General features: G+C 42.1%; 1 protein-coding gene across 3 annotated transcripts in view; it reads left to right on the top strand.

Moving 5' to 3' along the window:
• ESRRG (estrogen related receptor gamma) overlaps positions 1 to 21,254 on the top strand; it is a 588,258-nt gene that overhangs the window by 62,434 nt on the left and 504,570 nt on the right. For 2 of the 3 annotated variants that reach the window (XM_079934777.1, XM_079934776.1), the window contains exon 1: positions 2,076 to 2,853. The exons of the other annotated variant lie outside the window; for it this stretch is intronic. The gene's annotated coding sequence lies outside the window, so the exon portion shown is untranslated. Of the gene's footprint in view, positions 1 to 2,075; positions 2,854 to 21,254 lie in introns of those variants that run through there. 3 annotated transcript variants of the gene reach the window in all.

Below are 21,254 nucleotides of genomic sequence, written 5' to 3'. Positions count from 1 at the left end.
TGTCTTTTGGTGAGAGGATTTAGTCCATTTACATTTAAGGTAATTATCGATATGTATGTTCCTATTCCCATTTTCTTAATTGTTTTGGGTTCATTATTGTAGGTCTTTTCCTTCTCTTGTGTTTCTTGCCTAGAGAAGTTCCTTTAGCAGTTGCTGTAAAGCTGGTTTGGTTGTGCTGAACTCTCTCAGTTTTTGCTTGTCTGTAAAGGTTTTAATTTCTCCATCAAATCTGAATGAGGTCCTTGCTGGGTAGAGTAATCTTGGTTGCAGGTTTTTCTCCTTCATCACTTTTAATATGTCCTGCCAGTCCCTTCTGGCTTGCAGAGTTTCTGCTGAAAGATCAGCTGTTAACCTAATGGGGATTCCCTTGTGTGTTATTTGTTGTTTTGCCCTTGCTGCTTTTAATATGTTTTCTTTGTATTTAATATTTGACAGTTTGATTAATATGTGTCTTGGCGTATTTCTCCTTGGATTTTTCCTGTATGGGACTCTCTGTGCTTCCTGGACTTGATTAACTATTTCCTTTCCCATATTAGGGACGTTTTCAACTATAATCTCTTCAAATATTTTCTCAGTCCCTTTCTTTTTCTCTTCTTCTTCTGGAACCCCTATAATTCGAATGTTGGTGCGTTTAATGTTGTCCCAGAGGTCTCTAAGACTGTCCTCTCCCAGAGGTCTCTAAGACTGTCCTCAGTTCTTTTCATTCTTTTTTCTTTATTCTGCTCTGCAGTAGTTATTTCCACTATTTTATCTTCCACGTCACTTATCCGTTCTTCTGCCTCAGTTATTCTGCTATTGATCCCTTCTAGAGTATTTTTAATTTCATTTATTGTGTTGTTCATCGTTGTTTGTTTCATCTTTAGTTCTTCTAGGTCCTTGTTAAATGTTTCTTGCATTTTGTCTATTCTGTTTCCAAGATTCTGGATCATCTTTACTATCATTATTCTGAATTCTTTTTAAGGCAGACTGCCTATTTCCTCTTCATTTGTTAGGTCTGGTGGGTTTTTATCTTGCTCCTTCATCTGCTGTGTGTTTTTCTGTCTTCTCATTTTGCCTATCTTACTGTGTTTGGGGTCTCCTTTTTGCAGGCTGCGGGTTCGTAGTTCCCGTTGTTTTTGGTGTCTGTCCCCAGTGGCTAAGGTTGGTTCAGTGGGTTGTGTAGGCTTCCTGGTGGACGGGACTAGTGCCTGTGTTTTGGTGGATGAGGCTGGATATTGTCTTTCTGGTGGGCAGGTCCACATCTGGTGGTGTGTTTTGGGGTGTCTGTGGACTTATTATGATTTTAGGCAGCCTCTCTGCTAATGGGTGGGGTTGTGTTCCTGTCTTTCTAGTTGTTTGGCATAGGATGTCCAGCACTGTAGCTTGCTGGTCGTTGAGTGAAGCTGGGTGCTGGTGTTGAGATGGAGATCTCTCGGAGATTTTCGCCGTTTGATATTATGTGGAGCTGGGAGGTCTCTTGTGGAGCAGTGTCTTGAAGTTGGCTCTCCCATCTCAGAGGCACAGCACTGACGCCAGGCTGCAGCACCAAGAGCCTTTCATCCACATGGCTCAGAATAAAAGGGAGAAAAAGTAGAAAGAAAGAATTATTAGAAGTAGAAAAAAGAAAGAAAGGAGGGAAGGAGGGAGGGAGGGAGGGAGGGAGGGAGGGAGGAAGGAAAAAAGAAAGAAGATAAAGTAAAATAAAATAAGATAAAATATAATAAAGTTATTAAAATAAAAAAATAATTATTACAAAAAAGAAAGAAAAACGGACGGATAGAACCCTACGACAAATGGTGGAAGCAAAGCTATACAGACATAATCTCTCACAGAAGCATACACATACACACTCAAAAAAAGAGGAAAAGGGGAAAAAATCATAACTCTTGCCCTGAAAGTCCACCTCCTCAATTTGGGATGATTCGTTGTCTATTCACGTATTCCGCAGATGCAGGGTACATCAAGTTGATTGCGGAGTTTTAATCCACTGCTTCTGAGGCTGCTGGGAGAGATTTCCCTTTCTCTTCTTTGTTCTCACAGTTCCTGGGGCTCAGCTTTGGATTTGGCCCCGCCTCTTCGTGTAGGTCGCTGGAGGGCGTCTGTTCTTCACTCAGACAGGGAGGGGTCAAAGGAGCAGCTGCCGCGGGGGCTCTGGCTCACTCAGGCGGGGGGGAGGGGCGGCGGGGGGAGGGAGGAGCACCGGGGCGGGCCTGCGGTGGCAGAGGCCGCCATGACGTTGCCCCAGCCTGAGGCGCGCCGGGCGTTTGACTCTGTCAGTGGCGGGCTGCACAGGCTCCTCGGAAGGGGGTTGTGGACAGTGACCTGTGCTCACACACAGGCTTCTTTGGTGGCGGCAGCAGCATTCTTAGCGTCTCATGCCCATTTCTGGGGTCCGCCCTTTTAGCCGCGGCTCGCGCCCGTCTCTGGAGCTCCTTTAAGCAGCGCTCTTAATCCCCACTCCTCGCGCACCAGGAAACAAAGAGGGAAGAAAAAGTCTCTTGCCTCTCCGGCAGCTCCAGACTTTTTCCCGGACTCCCTCCCGGCCAGCCGTGGCGCACTAGCCTCCTTTATGCTGTGTTCACGCCACCAACCCCGGTCCTCTCCCTGCGCTCCGACCGAAGCCCGAGCCTCAGCTCCCAGCCCCGCCCGGCCCGGTGGGTGAGCAGACATGCTTCTCGGCCTGGTGAGTGCCGGTCGGCCCTGATCCTCTGTGCGGGAATCTCTCATCTTTGCCCTCCGCTCCTCTGTTGCTGTGCTCTCCTCCGCGACTTCGAAGCTCACCGCCCCCTCCGCCACCCGCAGTCTCCGTCCGCGAAGGGGCTTCCTAGTGTATGGAAACTTTTCCTCCTTCACGGCTCCCTCCCAGTGGTGCAGGTACCGTCCCTTTTATTTTGTCTCTGTTTTTTCTTTTGGCCTACCCAGGTACGTGGGGGAGTTTCTTGCCTTTTGGGAGGTCTGAGGTCTTCTGCCAGCGTTCAGTAGGTGTCCTGTAGGAGTTGTTCCACGTGTAGATGTTTTTCTGGTGTATCTGTGAGGAGGAAGGTGATCTCCGCGTCTTACTCTTCCGCCATCTTCCCAGAAGCCCCCTGCACTTCAGATTTGCTTGTGTCCCTCAACTGAGTACTCTTGAACCGGTTACCTAATCTCTCTACACCTCAGTTTGCTCATCTATAATAAAATGGGATCATGATAGTACCTGCCTCATAGGGCTGTTGGAAAGAACAAATGAGGTGGTGAATATCAAAGCACTCAGAATAATTCCTAGCACCATAAGTGCTGTATAAATCTTTGCTTTTTAAAATTAGTCTTACGGCTGCTGGGAAGGAAGATCTAAGTCACAGGGAGAAGGAAAAGATAATAAATGTTGAAGCGGGTGCGTAGAAATGGAGAGGAATGAAAGGAACGATGGAGCAGAGAGGAAAAGAGGTTAAGAATCAAGAAAAAAATTGCATTTGATGGTGAATGATTGAATGATGCTCATATCTCCAGGCCTCTGTGTCTTCTTCTCTTTTTGGTGGCAATTGGAGTGGGTATCATCGTGGGTGGGTGTGGAGGGGGTGATCGCTAAGGTCCCTCTTGGCTCTAGTTTCTGGTGGTGTCATGAAGCAGTCATGACAAAGATAACCCACCTGTCCTAGCCTGAAGTCTGTACAGCCCCCAAATCCCCTTGACAACCATATATAGTTATATCCCCACCATTAGTCACCCAAACTACTTTGTTTTCCAGATGCATCTTTTAGATTTATGCTTTTCGGATATCATGACTGCATCTCCTAGCTACCATCTCTATTTAAAAGATGACCCAGCTACTTACCTTTCACCACCCATGTTAATTTTTCACGGATCGATCAAGAACTAGTTAGTCCTGCTAGGCAATCAGGAGAGCTGGTGTATGACAGACATGGTCTTTACCAGTTAGAGGTTCTCCATTGCTGGAAGGGTACGCGTTCACCTCCCCACCTCCACCTTTTAGTTTGAGTGCCGGGAGATGGGGAGATGAGTGGACAGGAAGTAAATCATATCACACCCAAAGCACACCAAGGAAGTCCCCACTCCTGTCATAGTTCCCGGAAGACATCACAAAGAAGGGGATTTCCAGAGTCGTTTGAATATGGGGAGAAGGTGACTTTCCAAATTGTAATTGATATTACATAAAATCAGTTCTAGCAGGGATTTTGCTTTTCTTCCAAGCAGGTCCAAGAAACAGTAAAAACTCACCCTCACTCTGAGTGGTGATTTCAGTGTCTCCAAGCTTCATCCCTACCTTGAAACTGGCTTCAGGACAGATCAAACTTGTTCTGCCGCAAGTGAGAGTAAGTTGAGGCTCTGGGAAAGTACCCGCCGCCCCCCGGATGCCATGTGGACGCAGACAGCAGGAGGATTCCCAGGGCTTTTCTGCAGGCTTTCCTTTTGGTTTTTGAGCTTCTGCTTTCCCTCCTCTACCCTCCAGATCAGCCTTATTGGTCTACCTGAAATTGATATACAATTGCAGCTGGTTCCATACCTTGAAATATATCGAGTGGTAAACTGCAAGAAAATCTTAGGAGATCTTCTTAGAGGCACTCTGATTTCTGTTCAAGCCTGGTGTACATTTTGATAGAACGGTGCATTCAATTAAAACGTTGATTTGCTGCTTTTCTCCATTGGGAATGGATCTTGGCCAAAGTAGGAAAAAGTAACGGTTGGATAAGAGATGATTGATTTGACAGATACATGCTAATATGTGTAAAACAGATAACTATTAAGAACCTGCTGTATAGCAGAAAAAAGAGAGATGATGGATTTGGAGGTCTTCTGTGTCTCCGCTTTATGTTAGTTTTCCAACATGTGTCCATCCTAGCATACGAAAGGAATACTTATTTAGAAGGTGCAACAGACTTAACAACTTAGTGGCACCATGCTCTCCGCTCACCTGCCTTCTCTGCTTCCTTTCTTACGACACGTGTTTGTTGAGTGCCTCCAACGGGCAAATATGGCTCCACGTACTGGGGGCATCACACTGAACAGGCAGAGTCTACGTTCCTTGCTAAGGCCCTTTTAGAGGCTTACATTGCTTCCTAAAGCCATTTCACTCTGTGGAGAAATCCTCCCGTCACTAGACACACCTGTCAAGGTGCCAGGGAAGCACAGGGTCGATGCCGCCATTAAGCCGGCCTGGGTAACTGCTGCAGCCTCCCCGCCGTGAGGACCACTGGGAAGAACTCATTTGCCATCAAGTACAATCTGCGTTGAAAGAAATGACTGTCAGTAAATTGAGGAAGTCTTGGTTTTAATTTCCTCGCCTCACTGTGTGCATATGAGCGGCCTACCATTTGCATGTGGGAATCCTGTCATGACGGTTTCAGGAAGTGATTTGTTAATAATCAAGTTCTCCACATGGCCCTAAATCTGTAATTGATGTGGGTCTGGATAAAGCCACTCTTCCACCCGCCTATTTTGGGGACCATTTTTTTTGGCAGGGTCTGAGCCAGAATGAAAACTAGCCATCAGAACAAAATTTAGGACAGCTGGGATGCTTTGCAGCAAAGACTTTTGGCTCCACAGTTCAAATAATCACAATAGCAGCTCAATTTAGCCTTTGGCTGAATGGTTTTGGCAGGGCACAATGAAAAATAATTATTTCATGGCCTGCTTATTTTTCCCTTAACCAATAAACTCTGAGACCTCTTCAGGCTTATGTAAATATTCAGCTGTGGATGAGGCCGCGCACACCATCATAACCCTATTTAGGAAATGGTGTATCTCACCCTTGTGGGGTAGAAAGCAAAACTCAACAACTTTTTGAGATATCTATTTAGGGTGAGGGAAAAGAAAAAAGATGGGAAGACATTTAATGGCTGGAAACTGAGCCCATAGTCACAGCTGCAGAGAAAACAAGGTTGAATCCCAGGCCGTCACTTAGAAGGCAGGGCATTGGGATGTGTGATTGCATCTGACGTGGAGGGAGGTGTATTGCACAGAGTATGCTGGACCATTGCTACGTGGAGTATCATAACCACGGGGAACAGCAGTCTAGTCTTTTCTAGCTGTAGCTCTTTAGGCTACTTGTAACGGTTCTCAGAACTTTTTGGTAAGTGCTTGTCTGATTTGTTCTCATTACCTTCAATGTGCAGTAACTCTGTCCCCGTTTCCTAAGTTCTTGCTGTTGCCCTGGGTTATTTGATGGAGTCGTGGAGAGGTGGATGGGATAAATTAAGCATGGCAGCAAGCCGAACGGCCACCCTAGACACGAAGCCCTTCAAGGTTTTTTGGTCAGATCGCATCCATCTCCTGTACTTTATATCTGCCTTTTCAGGTCAACTGCATCTCAGCGTAGGGCATCTGTGCCACTGGATGACCAATTCCTGGTCAATGAGGTTCCCTGGCTTTGCAGCTCAGTTGGTCAAAGCAGAGTGCTAATGAGATCGGGCATGGGTTTGATCCCTCCAGGAGCCAGTTAAGTCCATTCTGTCCCATTAACCCCAGCCAGCAGCCTTAGGTCATGGGTGCAGTGGGGTGAGGGAGCGTGAAAGGCTCACCACAAACCATCCCCACTACTAGGTAACCAGCTGGTCCCACTGACTGTGGGTCGGGAGTGTTCTCTCTGAGAACAGCAGAGGGGGCGTTAGAAACAGTAACAACTCATGCTGCTTCTCCCCTGCGCTGAGGGTGAGGTGGTGGTGTAGGGTAGGTGTTTCTACTCTTATGAAAGGGTAGGTATTCCTTGTTCTGAAAAGCCTGCACCAGATCACACTCATACATGATGCTCATGATCTGAGTTTAATGAGTGGCATTTCTTCTGAAGGTATCTTTAAAAACAGTCGGTAGTCATGTCATGCATCAGGATGAATTTCTAAATGTAAATGAGATTCTCCCAGTAATTTATTTACATTTGTTTTCAGCACAACAAATGAGACATCACGTAGCTTCGTAATTTTCCATGACCGAGTCACCAGCATGCAGTGTGTAATTTACCGTGATTTCAGATGCTTATCTGTAGATTTTTTCAACAGGACCTTATGAGGCTTGAACAAGAGAAAGAGAGCCTCTGTGTCATTTCACTTCGTGCTTTCCTTGTCCTTGCCTCCCCACTAAAATTCATCCTCTTGCTCACATCTTTGAAGGATTATGTGTGGAGAGTAGAAGACATGGGTCCTTTTTTCATTTCAAGTAGGGCTGTTATCAGTGACAAAACTCTGATGTAAAAGAAGAGGAAGCAGTATTTCCCTTTGGATATTAGAATGTGTGAACTCGCATAAGTTACTGTTCGAGGCTTGGTTTCCTCACTGTAAAATGTTACAGTAGGTAATCTTGACAGTTTAGCAATAGCGCTCTAGGCCAAGGTGGAAGATAGACTGTGTTTGATGCGTCAGTGCATACTTTTCAAAACTTTACAGAAGTTTTGAACACTGGTTGTATTTTTTTGTGTGTGATTTCATAGTTCTGTATTTATTATTTTTTTCTGTCTTTTTTTTCTTTTTGTTTTTTACTGAAATATAGTTGATTTGCAATATTGGGTTAGTTTCAGGTGTATAGCGAAGTGATTCCGTTATACATCTATATATGTATATATCTATATTCTTTTTTTATTCTATTCCATTATAGGTTATTACAAGATGTGGAATATAGTTCCCTGTGCTCTACAGTAAATCCTTGTTATTTATCTATTTTATATATGGTAGTATGCATCTGTTAGTACCCTACTCCTAATTTATCCCTTTCCCCTCCCCTTTGGTAGCCGTAAGTTTGTTTTCTATGTCCGGGAGTCTGTTTCTGTTTTGTAAATAAGTTCATTTGTACTATTTTTTAGATTCCACATAAAGGTGATATCACATAATCTTTGTCTTTCTCTGTCTGACTTACTTCACTTAGTAGGATCATCTCTAAGTCAGCAATTTCATATTTATTTTTTAAATGTGGCCATATGATACCAGCCTTCCTTAGTGGTTAGCAGCCAGGTTCAAAATAAAGAGGAAAAGATCCCCTAAAATTCAGCATGAGCCACTTAGATGCTGTTTTCCCCTGGGATTTTTTTTTACCCCTGCTTCTTTACTGATTTGAGCAAAACAGTGTGAGGGTGTCCCAGGACCTTTGAGATTTAGGAAAAAGCAGGAAAGAAAGATGTCATGTAGTTATTCTGTGGCCTCGAGTTAGCCTAGGCACAAAGGTTCACGAAGAATAGTATTAGGTACCAGAGTTCTGCCCATTTTATCCAGGCACCTAATCATGAACTATTCACAGTGTGGTCTTGCCCTACTGTAAGCAACCAGAGAAATCAGTAAATCAGAAATACTTTATAATTAGAACTAAGAAGTAGAAAGAGATTTTCTTAAGTATGTTCTCTAAATGAAAGTTTCTGGTTTTGTTCAGTAAACAAATATCGAGGGCTTTCTATGGGACAGCCACTGTACCGGGCACTGAGGATGAGTAAGACATAGGCACCCCTACCAGCGCTTGCCCTGGTCCTCTTAATATAAAAGAAAACCTCAATTCTAGAAAGATGAGTAAAAGAGAAGGACAAATGTGACATGCTCAATGTTTCTTAATACATAAAGCATCTCCTTTAATTATTTGTCCCAAATTCGCTCGGAATGTACGAGTTACTAGTTTCACTGAATAGTATTTGAATATCTCAGACGTGGGTTTTTGTCCTGGCAGGCTGCTGTTTAAGTAGTAACCTTGTACATTCTAAGCATTGTTCTGCTTGGGACATTTTTCTTCTTATCACGGATATGCTTGTAAGATATTTGTCAGGGGTTTTTCAGCATTGGCGTGTAAGCAAATGTTATCAACATAGACAAAAACTCCTTTGGAAGTGGTGGGAAGGTCACGCATTTGTGGAAAGTTCTAGGGACCTGCGTCCTCCCTCTGAATCTTTCTGTGCTGCAGAGCTTTCCAACTTTAAATCAAGATTTCATTGGCCACATTCTAATATTTGTCTAGTGTTGGTGATGCCTGTTGAAATGCTGTGTATTTCTAGCTTGTCGAATAGAGCAGGGTCAAAAGTAGAGATTTTTTTTTTTCAACCCAAGCACTAAACTATGTAGAGTTCTTCCATGAGAACCACAGATAGAGAACAAACTTAAATTTTATCTTGTAAACAAAAGATACAGGAACTTTTCTCCAACTTTAAAGTTAGCTGGTGGTGGCTTTTTATGTACCTTTAACGTCTAGAGTTTTGGTGGAAAGTTACACGAAGCACTTTTATCCACGAAGGAAATATTTACTGAGCACGCAGTTTGTAAAGTGACTGTGGTGATTGCCGTACTGAGGATGCCTACATGAAGAGTCGGGGAAGATGAGTAGACACATAATTAGAGCGGGTCATCATGCCATAATGTGGCCCACGTGGTGACAACAGGCTTAAGATACAGCCAGAGTTCAGAGGAAATGTGAAGAGGTCAGGATCGACTTAACAGGTGAAGTTTTGCTTGGGAGGATGTACAAAGGGTGGGTAATAGCCGCCTGGCAGACCCGTCTGGGGAGGGGCAGTCATAGCAGAAGGGACAGGGTGAGCAAAAGGCGGAGGTAAGATATTCCTGCATCTTCAGAGAACTGCGAATCATCTGGCGGGACTGGGATGTGGGCCTTGTGGATTGGGAGCGAGTAAACCCAGCAGGAGGATGAGGCTGGAACCAGACCACAAAGGGCTTTGTGCACGATGTTAAAAAGTTTGATCTCTGTTGAGTAGAATCTTGAAAGGGCGTTGAAAGATTTTTGCAGAAGGGCGACATGTCTAAGTTTTCATTGTGAAAGGATCACTCACCCCTGGATGGAAACAGGAAGACCGGTCCAGGAGGCTGTCAGAATAGAATACTTCTGTCCATCATATTTTTGAGAGTTTGTCTTCCTATTGTGCTGCAGAACCTATGTTGCTGGCCCAACAACATGGAGACTTTGGCGAGTTTTAATAGAAGGGCAGTGGGATGATGAAAGCGTGGGGGGATCAGATCAGGAAGGAAACTGAAATGAGAATAATTTAGTCAAGATGCAGAAAGGCTGGGGGAAAATTTAATAACCATATTTCCATAGTAAAGTTTGGCTCATATATATCAGTTTATTAGTGCAAATCTAAAATCTGTTATGCACAATTCTGAAATCCAAAAAAGTTGCTGTTGGCTTTCATGTTTCAATTTATATTTATAAATTTGGCCTCAAAACATTTTGGCAGCAAAATCTGACCTTCAGTTATGTCAGGCTAATTATATTCTTTTGTTTATTCCACTGCATGAATATTTGTATCTTTTGCTATAGAAATAGTAGTGCATCTGACTGTGGCCCTGCTGAGGGGTCATGTAATGGGTGGTGTAGGCCTTTTGTTGGTGTTGCTTTTACTGCTATGACTATTAACTTTACTGTCAACTAATATATTACTCTCAACTATATAGCATCATACAGTTTTTTAAATTAATTTATATTTGGCTGTGTTGGGTCTTTGTTGCTGTGCACGGGCTTTCTCTAGTTGCGGCGAGAGGGGGCTTCTTGTTGCGGTGGCTTCTCTTGTTGCAGAGCTCGTGCTCCAGGCTCACGTGCTTCAGTAGTTGTGGCTCGCAGGCTCTAGAGCGCAGGCTCAGCAGTTGTGGCACACGGGCTTAGTTGCTCCGCGGCATGTGGGATCTTCCCGGACCAGAGCTCGAACCTGTGTCCCCTGCATTGGCAGGCAGATTCTTAACCACTGTGCCACCAGGGAAGCACCATCATACAGTTTTTAGAATATTTAATATGTTTCAATTTCAATTGATTAAAAAAAACCTTATGGGATAGATACTATCATTACCTCATTCTAAATACACAAAAAGAACTGAGGCCCAAAAAAATTAAGGGATTTGCCTAAAAAAACATATTTGGGAAAGAGTCAACTTGGAAATTAAAATTCCAATTTCTCTTTTTTTCTAGATCTTTAAACAAAATGAGCAAGAATGTCCAGACAGTGGACATTGCAAACAGTGGAATAGGTTCCCCCCCTTTTTTGGAGTTCTGTAGACTCTCTTTTCTCCATGGATCTTGTAAATAAAAAACAAAGCTAGATTCAGTTGTGTCTGGTGTGACTCAGATGTGATCCTGTCTGACAGCAGCATGAATAATAACACTTTCATTTATTCTCAATCTGAATGAGGCTGAGAAGAGTTGTTTTTATTATTTTATGTTCTTCTCCATTTGTGAATTGGTAATTTTCACTAGAATGTATTGCTGTTTTCCCCCTCCCTGGGTAGAAACTGTAGTGGAAAGACCAGCACAGTGGCCATAGATTACAGAGTACTCCTCAAGATAGTACAAGTGTAGAGCTGGTCGTTGGATAAGATAACTGATGTCTACAGTTCTAAAAAAAGAAGCTTTTTACTTGTGTATCATTTCAGAACATTCTGTCCCAACTTCTGATCTATAGCATGCTTATTGCTGAAGTCAACATCCTAATGTTACCAAAGAATAAAACCCTACATCACTTATTGATTTACAGTCTCTTAAAAAGTGACAACAGGCTTTTTTGGTTATGTCTCTCAGTGAAAGAGTTCACTTATTGGATTTTCAGTTTTCCTGTATTGTATGAGGATAAACTACGTAGACATATGCCTGGGTATAAAAGCATCAGGCATCTGAGTTGATAATTAGACTTTACAAATGAATTCTGTAAACATGCAAAAAATATGTAAATATTTTACTCAGATTATAAAGTCTTAATGAGATTCGCCAAACTGGTTCCATTTATAGCAAAATTTAACAGAACCCCTAGCTTTGGAGACATGATCAGGGGAGTCAAAGAGAGGGGATAAAAGGGTAATATCTTTTGAGGGTTCTCTTTCTGCAAGGAATAAATGCTGAAATGAGATTTCCAGCCTAAATATTGACCCCAAGGAATCATGATGACAGTGATGATGAAGATGACAGTGGGGAGGAGGAGACGAGGGAGAAGAAGGGGAAAAGGGTGAAAACAACAATAATAACTTAGATTTGAAGAGCAGCTTACAGTTTCACTAAATGCTTTCAGAAGTTGTGAGGTAGGCAAGGCGTTCTGTTAAAAATGAGATTCAGTCTCAACTAAACTGATACCTGCATAAGGTCACTTATCCAATGACTTGGGAAGCCAAATTCTAGCTCATCTGACTTAAAGTTCAGTAATTGTCCCACTATACAATCTTAAAAAAAAAAGAAATGGTACCTATCTTTATAAAATATTATATATGAAGGATGCTGTGCTTATGATGAGTAAGTTGATAGCATCTCAGTCCATATCATGATAGTACATATCTCTGTCCTGTTTAGCATTTTGTTAGATTGAATTTGACTCCCATGCCATCACTCTTTCCCTTTCCTAACCCCTTTCGTCTTCCCACCATTTTTATCTATGTTCTAAGATTTGTAATTCACTGGACTTACTAGACTTCTTACAGTAAGATCAGAGAGATAGATTTGCCTTCCAGTCTACTCCCCAAATCAGCTGTTTGAGCCATAGAAAGAAGGTAAGATCAACTAGTCTCCACCTCGATATATTTCTTCCCATTCTCACTCTAAATCTGGCCAAAAAAATCTGAGGTCCCTAAAATGTCAAACCTTCTTTGTCGTGCGTAATCAAGATCCTCACTAATATCTTGGATCTTATATATATATTTTTCAGTTAGTGAGGAAATATAATAAGAGTATACAATTTTAGTTTATTAAACAAGTTTGCATACATACACCAAGATGACATAAACACTTAGTGATACTGGGTAGAAAAAAAAATTTCAGTAAACCCCCTCCAATGGAATGATTAAAGGAACTGTGTGAGTTTGAACCATGTTTCAAGAAAACAAATCAATGTTTGTATGTATTTTACTTTCTCCAAACTATGGGTCTAATTCATATTTAGGTGATATAAATCTCAAACATTACCAAGAGGAAAAATTTGCTTTCCCAGCAGGGGTCTGGATGATGGCCCTTAACAAATGCAAAATTTGACATTCATATAAAAGGGAGCTAACTAAGACCAATAAAGAGATGGTAGAAATTGACTACAGCCAGAAAAATACAAAGTAATGCAAACACTCATCCCTTGCACTATTTTCAGAAATCCAAGAACTGACCTATAAGGAGTCCTGGGCTGTGTTGGTATGTGGAGTAGTGTAGAGAGGTACCTGTTGTAAAGAAAATAGATGATTAGATTCCGGTTCCTAGGAAGCTGAGCTTAGAAGAGGGTCACTCTTCATTATTTGTAGAGCGTATTCTTCCATGGGGTTTCTGCTTTTTTAAATGATGCTTGGGAAGTATTCAGAATTCAGTTGCTTTTTGGGCTGTAATGAATGTCTGAGGAGTGAGGGTCCTAAAAAATAGAAGATTTGGGTCTCATTAGTACTTGGTGTGGAAGTCCTGCATCTTATTTAATCGTATACCCAACTGTCCGATAAGCCAGTAAAGATGGAGAATAAATAAATGAATGGAACTAAGAATAATTGAACCCAACTTAAATCTAAGGTAACTAATATGCTCCTCTTTAAACATCATATATGCATTTTCTTATCTCCGGAATTTCCTCTTTAAAAGCCTGGGATGAAGAACTTGCCCAGTAAAAATAGCCCCAGTATTGAGCTGGCAGGCTCTCCAACTCCATGATTGTACTAGTTGGGAATTTCTTTGGGAAGACTGTTCAGTGCTCTTTATTACTTCAATTTCCTTACCTATATAATTTCACAGAGGGCCAGTATCATAGGGTAAATGTGAAGAACAAGTAACCAATGGGAGAAAACAATATTAGAAAGCACTTGTTATAAAGCAGAAAGTTATGAATACATATGCAGAACAGAACACTACAGAATGAAAAACAATTGCAGGTTTTGATAGGTATGTTAGGAAAGAGTCACTGAACGATTTCCTATTAATTCTGGGGCACTTATACTATTTTTAAAATATCCCACAAACCTCTGCCTGACAAAGGAAGAGTACAAAATAAAGCCCTAGTCTCTGCAGTGACAGCTATTTCCATAGCAACCTGCTTGTCAATCAACACCCACTTCATCGAGCTTCAGAAAACACCCCCAGAAATAAATGTCAAAAGTCTTATGCAGGTTCCAAATTTAAATCAAACTTTAAAATAAATTAAACTAAGAACCCAAACACCCACAGCAGTCACAAAAGTAAATTTTATTTTGGAAGGAGAGAAAAAGGGAGTAAGGACACAAAGGCCAAAGGAATTCTCCAAGCAGATGTAAGAAGGAAAGGGAGGCTAGGTGCCCTTCGCCCTTTCTTAGCGTTACTTGATGGAGTAAGATTTCATCTAGAGGAGTGTCAGTGGTAACCCATCCGTATCTTTTGCCTCTGGCTTTGATGGTTGGCTTTCATTTTCATGATCATCATATCATGTTCACCCTCTCCATCCCTCTGGTGTGCTAATGGTTCAGCCCTTCCTTTTGACGTATGAAGGCAGGGCAAGGTGGCTAACTCCAGGTGGAAGGGGGTGCTTGCTCACTCTTTCAGGGGGATGACATTAAACTAACACGGACTGGAACTCCTGACAGTGAAAATGACCTCACGTGCCATTTTAGGTCCTTCTATTGCTAAAGCATCCTCCAAGAAGTTAGCAGGAAGTAATTTCCACCTCTTTTACCCAGAGATAAACTATATATAAAGCTTAATACCGCACTTGGAGGGTAAGTCATGTGACTTGACTTATCTCTTCTAGGAGTTTCAAATTATCTAGCAGTGGAGCATTTTAAGGAACTCTGGTTTATTAGAGACTACAGACTGCTTGTCTTTCCAAAAATTGGAGACATGTTAACTTGTTAAAATGTCTACGAGCATGGAATCAGTTCACAAGGGATTATGCAGTTTCACATTGTTCTTTACCAAATTTAGTATAATTGTCGTTATCATCGTATCAGTTCTTAAACCTCTATTTTTTGCTATTAAAGAAGGGCATTCTTCAGACACTCTTTTGGCATCTTAAAGTTATATATGCTCAGTGAACTTGCTTATATATGGTCACCTTAGCTGCACATCTTTTTCCTAAGTGTGTAATAAAGAGAGCTTGTGACGGTCCTGTTCATTATAGGTTGAATTGTGTCCCCCACACCTTAAATGATATGTTGGAGTTCCAACCCCCAGCACCTAGAGCTGTGACCCTGTCTGGAGACAGGGTCTTTACAGAGGTAACTAAGATAAATAAGGTCTTTGGGGTGGACCCTAATTCAATATGACTGGTGTCCTTATGGAAAATGGAAATTTGGGCACAGAGACAGACATTTATAGAGGAAAGACATTGTGAAGAGGCTCAGAAAGAAGAGGGCCATCTACAAACCTAGGAATAAACCTACCTAAGGAGGCAAAAGACCTGTACTCCAAAAGCTATAAGGACAGAGGCCTAGAACAGATCCTCCCTCACAGCTTTAAGAGGGAACCAACTCTGTTGACACCTAGATTTCAGACTTCCAGTCTTTAGAACTGAGACATTGAATTACTGTTGTTGAAGCCACCCAGTCTGTGGTACAACAGCAGCCCTATCCAAGAACATGGTATATCTTTCCATCTGTTTGTGTCGTCTTCAGTTTCTTTCATCAGCATATTATAGTTTTCGGAGCACAGGTCTTTTGTCTCCTTAGGTAGGTTTATTCCTAGGTATTTTATTCTTTTTGATGCAACGGTAAATGGGATTGCTTCCTTAATTTCTCTTTCTGTCATTTCATTGCTAGTGTATAGAAATGCAACAGATTTCTGTATATTAATTTTGTATCCTGCCACTTTACTGAATTCATTGATGGGCTCTAGTAGTTTTTTGGTGGCATCTTTAAGATTGTCTATGTATGGTATCATGTCAATAGCAAACAGTTTCCAATTTGGATTCCTTTTATTTCTTTTTCTTCTCTGACTGCTGTGGCTAGGACTTCCAAAATTAAATTGAATAAAAGAGGGTGCACCCTTGTTTTATTCCTGATCTTAGAAGGAATGCTTTCATCTTTTCACCATTGTATGGGTGAAAAGTATGAGTATGATGTTAGCTGTGGGTTTGTCATGTATGGCCTTAATTATGTTGAGGTATGTCCCCTCTATGCCCACTTTCTGGAGAGGTTCTTTTCTCATAAATGGACTGTTGAATTTTATCAAAAGCTTTTTCTGCATCTATTGAGATGATCATATGGTTTTTATTCTTCAATTTGCTAATGTGGTCTATCACATTGATTGATTTGCAGATATTGAAAAATCCTTGCATCCCTGGGGATTTTTCTATGGGGATCCCATAGAAATGCCAAGGGTCTAATCCAGTGGTGTTCAAAGAACGCAGGGATAAGGGAGCAATGAGCCTTTTCCGTTGGTCAGTGCCTGGAGGGGGTTGGAGAGCTTCCTGGCAGGACGGATGTGGGAAGCCCCAGAGGGGAGGTTGCTTGAGGAAACTGTGGGAGAAAGGAGAGAAATGCACCCATACTCCCCAAGTTCCTTTAACCTAAACTTAGTCTGGGAGTTTGCCTTTTCTACATTGCCAATGTCAGTGTCAACTTCTTACTATCAGTAACTCAAAATAAGTGTTTTCGAACGCTAACAGATTAGGACCTGTTTTGAATGCTGACACATAAGGTGTGCATCAGTAACTGTTTCCATATAATCAGTTGGGTTCATGAGCTTCTTTTTTCTCAAATTTTATACATTGGGGTTTGGGGCTTCTATGATCCCATCTCATCATCACTTTTATTTTTTACATTAGCAGATATGGATTGCATGCCTCTCGTGAGCATAAACACTTACAAGTTTTATTAAATTCTCAAATTCTAAAGGAAAACAAGGTCTTAAGTATTATAGAAATAAATGACCTCCTCAGAAGGTTGGCCAGAAACCTTTGAGGGCAATCTGCTAGAATTACGGAGGTCTAGTCAGGGGCAGATTTACTGAGAAGCTGATGACATTTAAGCACCAGATCATCTCCATTGCCTGGCCCCCCTCCAAAGCTTTGTTTTTAGTTTTACATTTATATTATTTTTATTAAAGAGAGTCCCTCTCCAATTGCATGAGTTTCAGGCACCTCAAAACCTGGATATGTCTCTGGTTCTAATGATAGTGGGGCTTCCAGGAAACAGTAAATCCTGCAAGGGGTAGGAAGCCAGAACAAGAGGAAGTTAAAACAAGGCTGAATACAAAAATCAGAACTAAAGATATGAATATTCCAAATGAGACAAGTGCTCAGAAAGTAACAAGTCTGAGTTGGGCAAGAGAGTGAGGGGTGTGGGAATCAGGGTTGGGTCTGAAGCTGGGTGGCCAGGGACCACAGAGGAGAATTCCCTGGAGAATTTAGATTAAGAACTAGATAAATTAGGAGTTTGGGATTAACATATACACACTACTGTATATAAAATATATAATCAACAAGGACCTACTGTGTAGCGCAGGGAACTCTACTCCATATTCTGTAATAAGCTACATGGGAAAAGAATTTAAAAAAGAATGCATGTATGTATATGTATAACTGAATCACTTTGCTGTACACCTGAAATTGACATAACATTGGAAATCAACTCGACTCCAATATATAAAATACAAATTAAATTTTTTAAAAAAGAACTAGATATGAGGTATCCACAAGTGAGGTTCTTGTGACAGGCATGCTGCGGAATGGTGTGTGTGTATAAGGAAATCTCTCATATCCTTTCCAGGACAAAAGCAGTCCCAAAGCGAGGAGAGGAGAGGGTCAACTCAACTAAAATGAAGAGCGAGGGTTTTAGACCCCTTGGAGAGTATCCAGCAAAGTGCTTTGCATGTAAGCACTCAACCAATTAGCTAATGTAGAGAGGAAGCAGGGTAGTACACAAGAATTGAGTCACAGCCTCTGTTCCCTCCAGAGCCAGTGAAAATATTCAGCTAATGTCACAGTTTTCCACGTCACCACTCAGGCTCTGAGAAGGCCAGCCTCGCTTCCTGGCATTGGAGTAGCAACCTGTAAACCTGTTTACTGAATGCCAGGGAGTTCTCATTTCACTTGGGACTTCCTTTTATGTTCCAAATAAAACCTAAAATCAGGAGACACAGGTTTGGAGGCCAGCATTTTCCATCACTTTCACTTGGCGTCGTTTAGTGATAGGCGATGTGTCATTTTCTCTATAGAGTGTGTGTGCAGCTGGGAGATGAGTTATTTATAATAATAAGACTTTGCACTATGTAGATATTTGCATAGTAAGCAGATCATATGGAGTTGGTGGCGTCTGGTGGGTAACCTTGGACTCATCAGTAGATCTAATTATTGAATGTGGCTTGTTGGAATTTTCAAGCTGTCGCCCATAAATATTTTAACCTATTGGTGCTGAAACCTGTCTACCGGAGATCAAAGGCGTTTTCAGATCTAATCTGTCTTGAGGGAGGGGTAAGGAGGTAAGGGGCTGTTATCATAGAGAAGAGAATCGAATTTCCCCATCTTCCTCTTTTCTACCTCGGCTTCCCAGTTTCCACCACACACCTTGCTTAATCTTATTTCGCATAATTTTGCATTCATGGTCACCGTTTCCCTGGTCTTTGGCTATTTTATTCAGACTCTCCTGGCCTCTTCAGACAGTCATTCAATGACTTCTATTCACAGGACAAAATTCGGCGTGAAGCTGTATCTCCACCTCTCATGCCGTACCTCTGAATGGAAAGATAACCTTTGACAACGTTCAGTTCTTTATGAAGATCGCTGTTAGCGCGTCGCCTGACGGATGGCGTGTTATGTGGGAGAATTCATTTGAACAGACTTTCTATCGAAGGCTGAATACACCCCCAAATCACAATGGTAATCAGAGCCAGCCGCCTCATTTCTGGTGATTTTACAAATCAGTCGGGCTTCAGAGATGCGTCCACATGACACTGTACCCACACTGAGTTGTTTTGGCTGCAGGGATGGCTGCTTTTCTCACTCTCTTTTTGCTTTCCAGCTGCATTTGTGAGTGTTTTTGTCCTCTGCTAAAATATGTTTTTCAAAAATGTGATTAACAGTCATTTTCAGATATAGATATTGGCTCTCCTTTGCCAGAGAGACACAGCGTGTAAGAACAGGCAGACATCAGAATAATACAAAAGGGTATGTTTATTCATCAGGAACTGTGTTAATGACTACATCTGCCCCTCTCATTGGGGGCTGACTGGGTTCATCTCTGCTCATCTGATTTGCTGATGTCCCCCCCTACCGTGAAATCTCTTCGTTTTGTACCCCATAAATAAAAAAAAACCCATGGTTGGTCTGATGTTTATGCTTTAAGTGTAAGTTAGAGCAGCTGAAAATTTGAAAACTGTACTCAGTGGGCTATGCTCACGAGACACATGGATGTAGAGGGCTGGCATTCTGAACGTTCCTTAAACAACTTTCCCATCTAAAGAATTCATGCCAAACACCATTAACAGTAGACAGTGAACTGACAGCAGAGCATCATAAAGCAATGGGAAGTTTACATTTGTTTTATAGCCTGTCATTTTTATTTGTTTCTTATTCAAATAAAATTGTGGGCTTGTGTCAGTTGCTTGGAGCTGTGTCTTTGGATGTTTTTGGACTTGAGAGCTTTGAAAGCCCCAAAGCCAGTGACTTGAACACCACTTGATTTGCATCTACTCTAGGCCAGTTTCAGATCTACCATCTGATCTACCATCCTATGGAAGGAATTTTAAAGAGCAGTCTTCCTTAAAGGAATAAGTCAGCCAATACATAGCATGCCCCGTGAGCCCTGCATTGTGCTAGGTGCGCTCAGAGAGGTTAGGGGAGTAATACCTAGTCTTAAACGTGTAGAATTTATATCAGATTGACTTGAGCAGGAAGCATTTAGTAACAGGGTGAAATTACAGAGATGGAAATGAATGTGACATAAACTACTTCTCTTACCATGAAGAATGAGGATGATTTAACTGCTTTCAAATGCAAACTTTGACATATTCAAGATAATCCTCCCGCCTTATATTCCCATCAGGTGGCATAGAAACTTGGCCACTAATGTCTCTGGTCAAAGTTTTAGAAAGGTGTTTCTTGAGTTTCTAAATCAGAAGTATTCCTAGTATTTGGTGGGAAGATGCTCCTTTAGCCAGCAGTTTTTTGGGGGACACCGGTCCATTTCAGTAAGTCTCTGGGCCACAGAAGGTAACAGGGATTTGTTTCAACTCAGCCACAGTGCAGAACCTTGGAGGAGTGGACGTAAGTGATAAATCAAGGGCCATTGTCCCTGGTTAATGAAATGAGACTGATAAAATTTCTGGAGGTAGAAGTTGGGTTGCTGTTTCACATGGCAACTTGTGATAGTCATCTGTGCTGCCTTTGGGGTTGAATTCTTTTTTTTTTTTTTTTTTTTTTTTTGCAGTACGCGGGCCTCTCACTGTTGTGGCCTCTCCCGTTGTGGAGCACAGGCTCCGGATGCGCAGGCTCAGCAGCCATGGCTCACGGGCCCAGCCGCTCCGCGGCACGTGGGATCTTCCCTGACCGGGGCACGAACCCGTGTCCCCTGCATCGGCAGGCGGACTCTCAACCACTGCACCACCAGGGAAGCCCTGTGGTTGACTTCTTTATCAGTACTTGTCTTCCCTACCTTCCTACTCCCTACTCCAAGAGCTCTGACGGTCCCTAGTAGCACCAGCCTAGAGACTGCACACAGTCTAAAGAATCTAGTGTTTCCCGTGCTACCTGAAGGCAGTCTTCTTTCCCTATCAGTTGCCATCAACTACAGCATCTTGTGGATATTCTAGAGCAGTCACTGGAGGCCAGGGTTTGGATCCAGCTGCTCTATCCTTCCACTGAGGATGTTGTCTGATGGCAGAGAAATAATACAGTGTATGGAAAAAGCTCTGTACTGGAATCAGAAGTCTGTGTTTAAGACCTTAGCTCTGCTGTTTAGCTTTGTAACTCTGAACAACCGCTTTGCAACTTGCTGCATTTGGAGATAATAAGATTGAGCTTGCCCATATCCCATTCTGGCTGTCAGGCTCAAAGGAGTTAAAAAGTATGAGTGATTAGTAGTGGTGAAGATTTTTATATCTGCTGTGCTGGGTTTGTGGTTCTGGTGTTGTAGCTGTTTTATCTAAGTGCCTAGTTCCTTTAGGATATGTTTGAGCAGCGTGGGTTAAAGGTGAGATTGTGATGTGGGACTAGACCCATGGGGCAGAAGATCTGGGGTTTTTTTAATTCCCTTTGGTAGATCATTCTTCTTGCTTATATCACAGCTCCTCTCGGATGCACTATAGATCACTTCACACTCTTCTCCTCCTCTTCATCTGCTCCCACCTCAATCCCGTAATTGGGCTGGGGCTTTATTATTATTTACTGTTGACTACCCAGCACCTAGAACAGTGCTTGGCATGTAGTAAATTCTCAGTACATATATACTGAATGAACA

Source organism: Stenella coeruleoalba, assembly GCF_951394435.1.
Source record: "Stenella coeruleoalba genome assembly, chromosome: 1".
Taxonomy (NCBI): Eukaryota; Metazoa; Chordata; class Mammalia; order Artiodactyla; family Delphinidae; genus Stenella; species Stenella coeruleoalba.
Note: the sequence above shows the minus strand (reverse complement) of the source record. Positions and strands in the feature narration are given on the sequence as shown.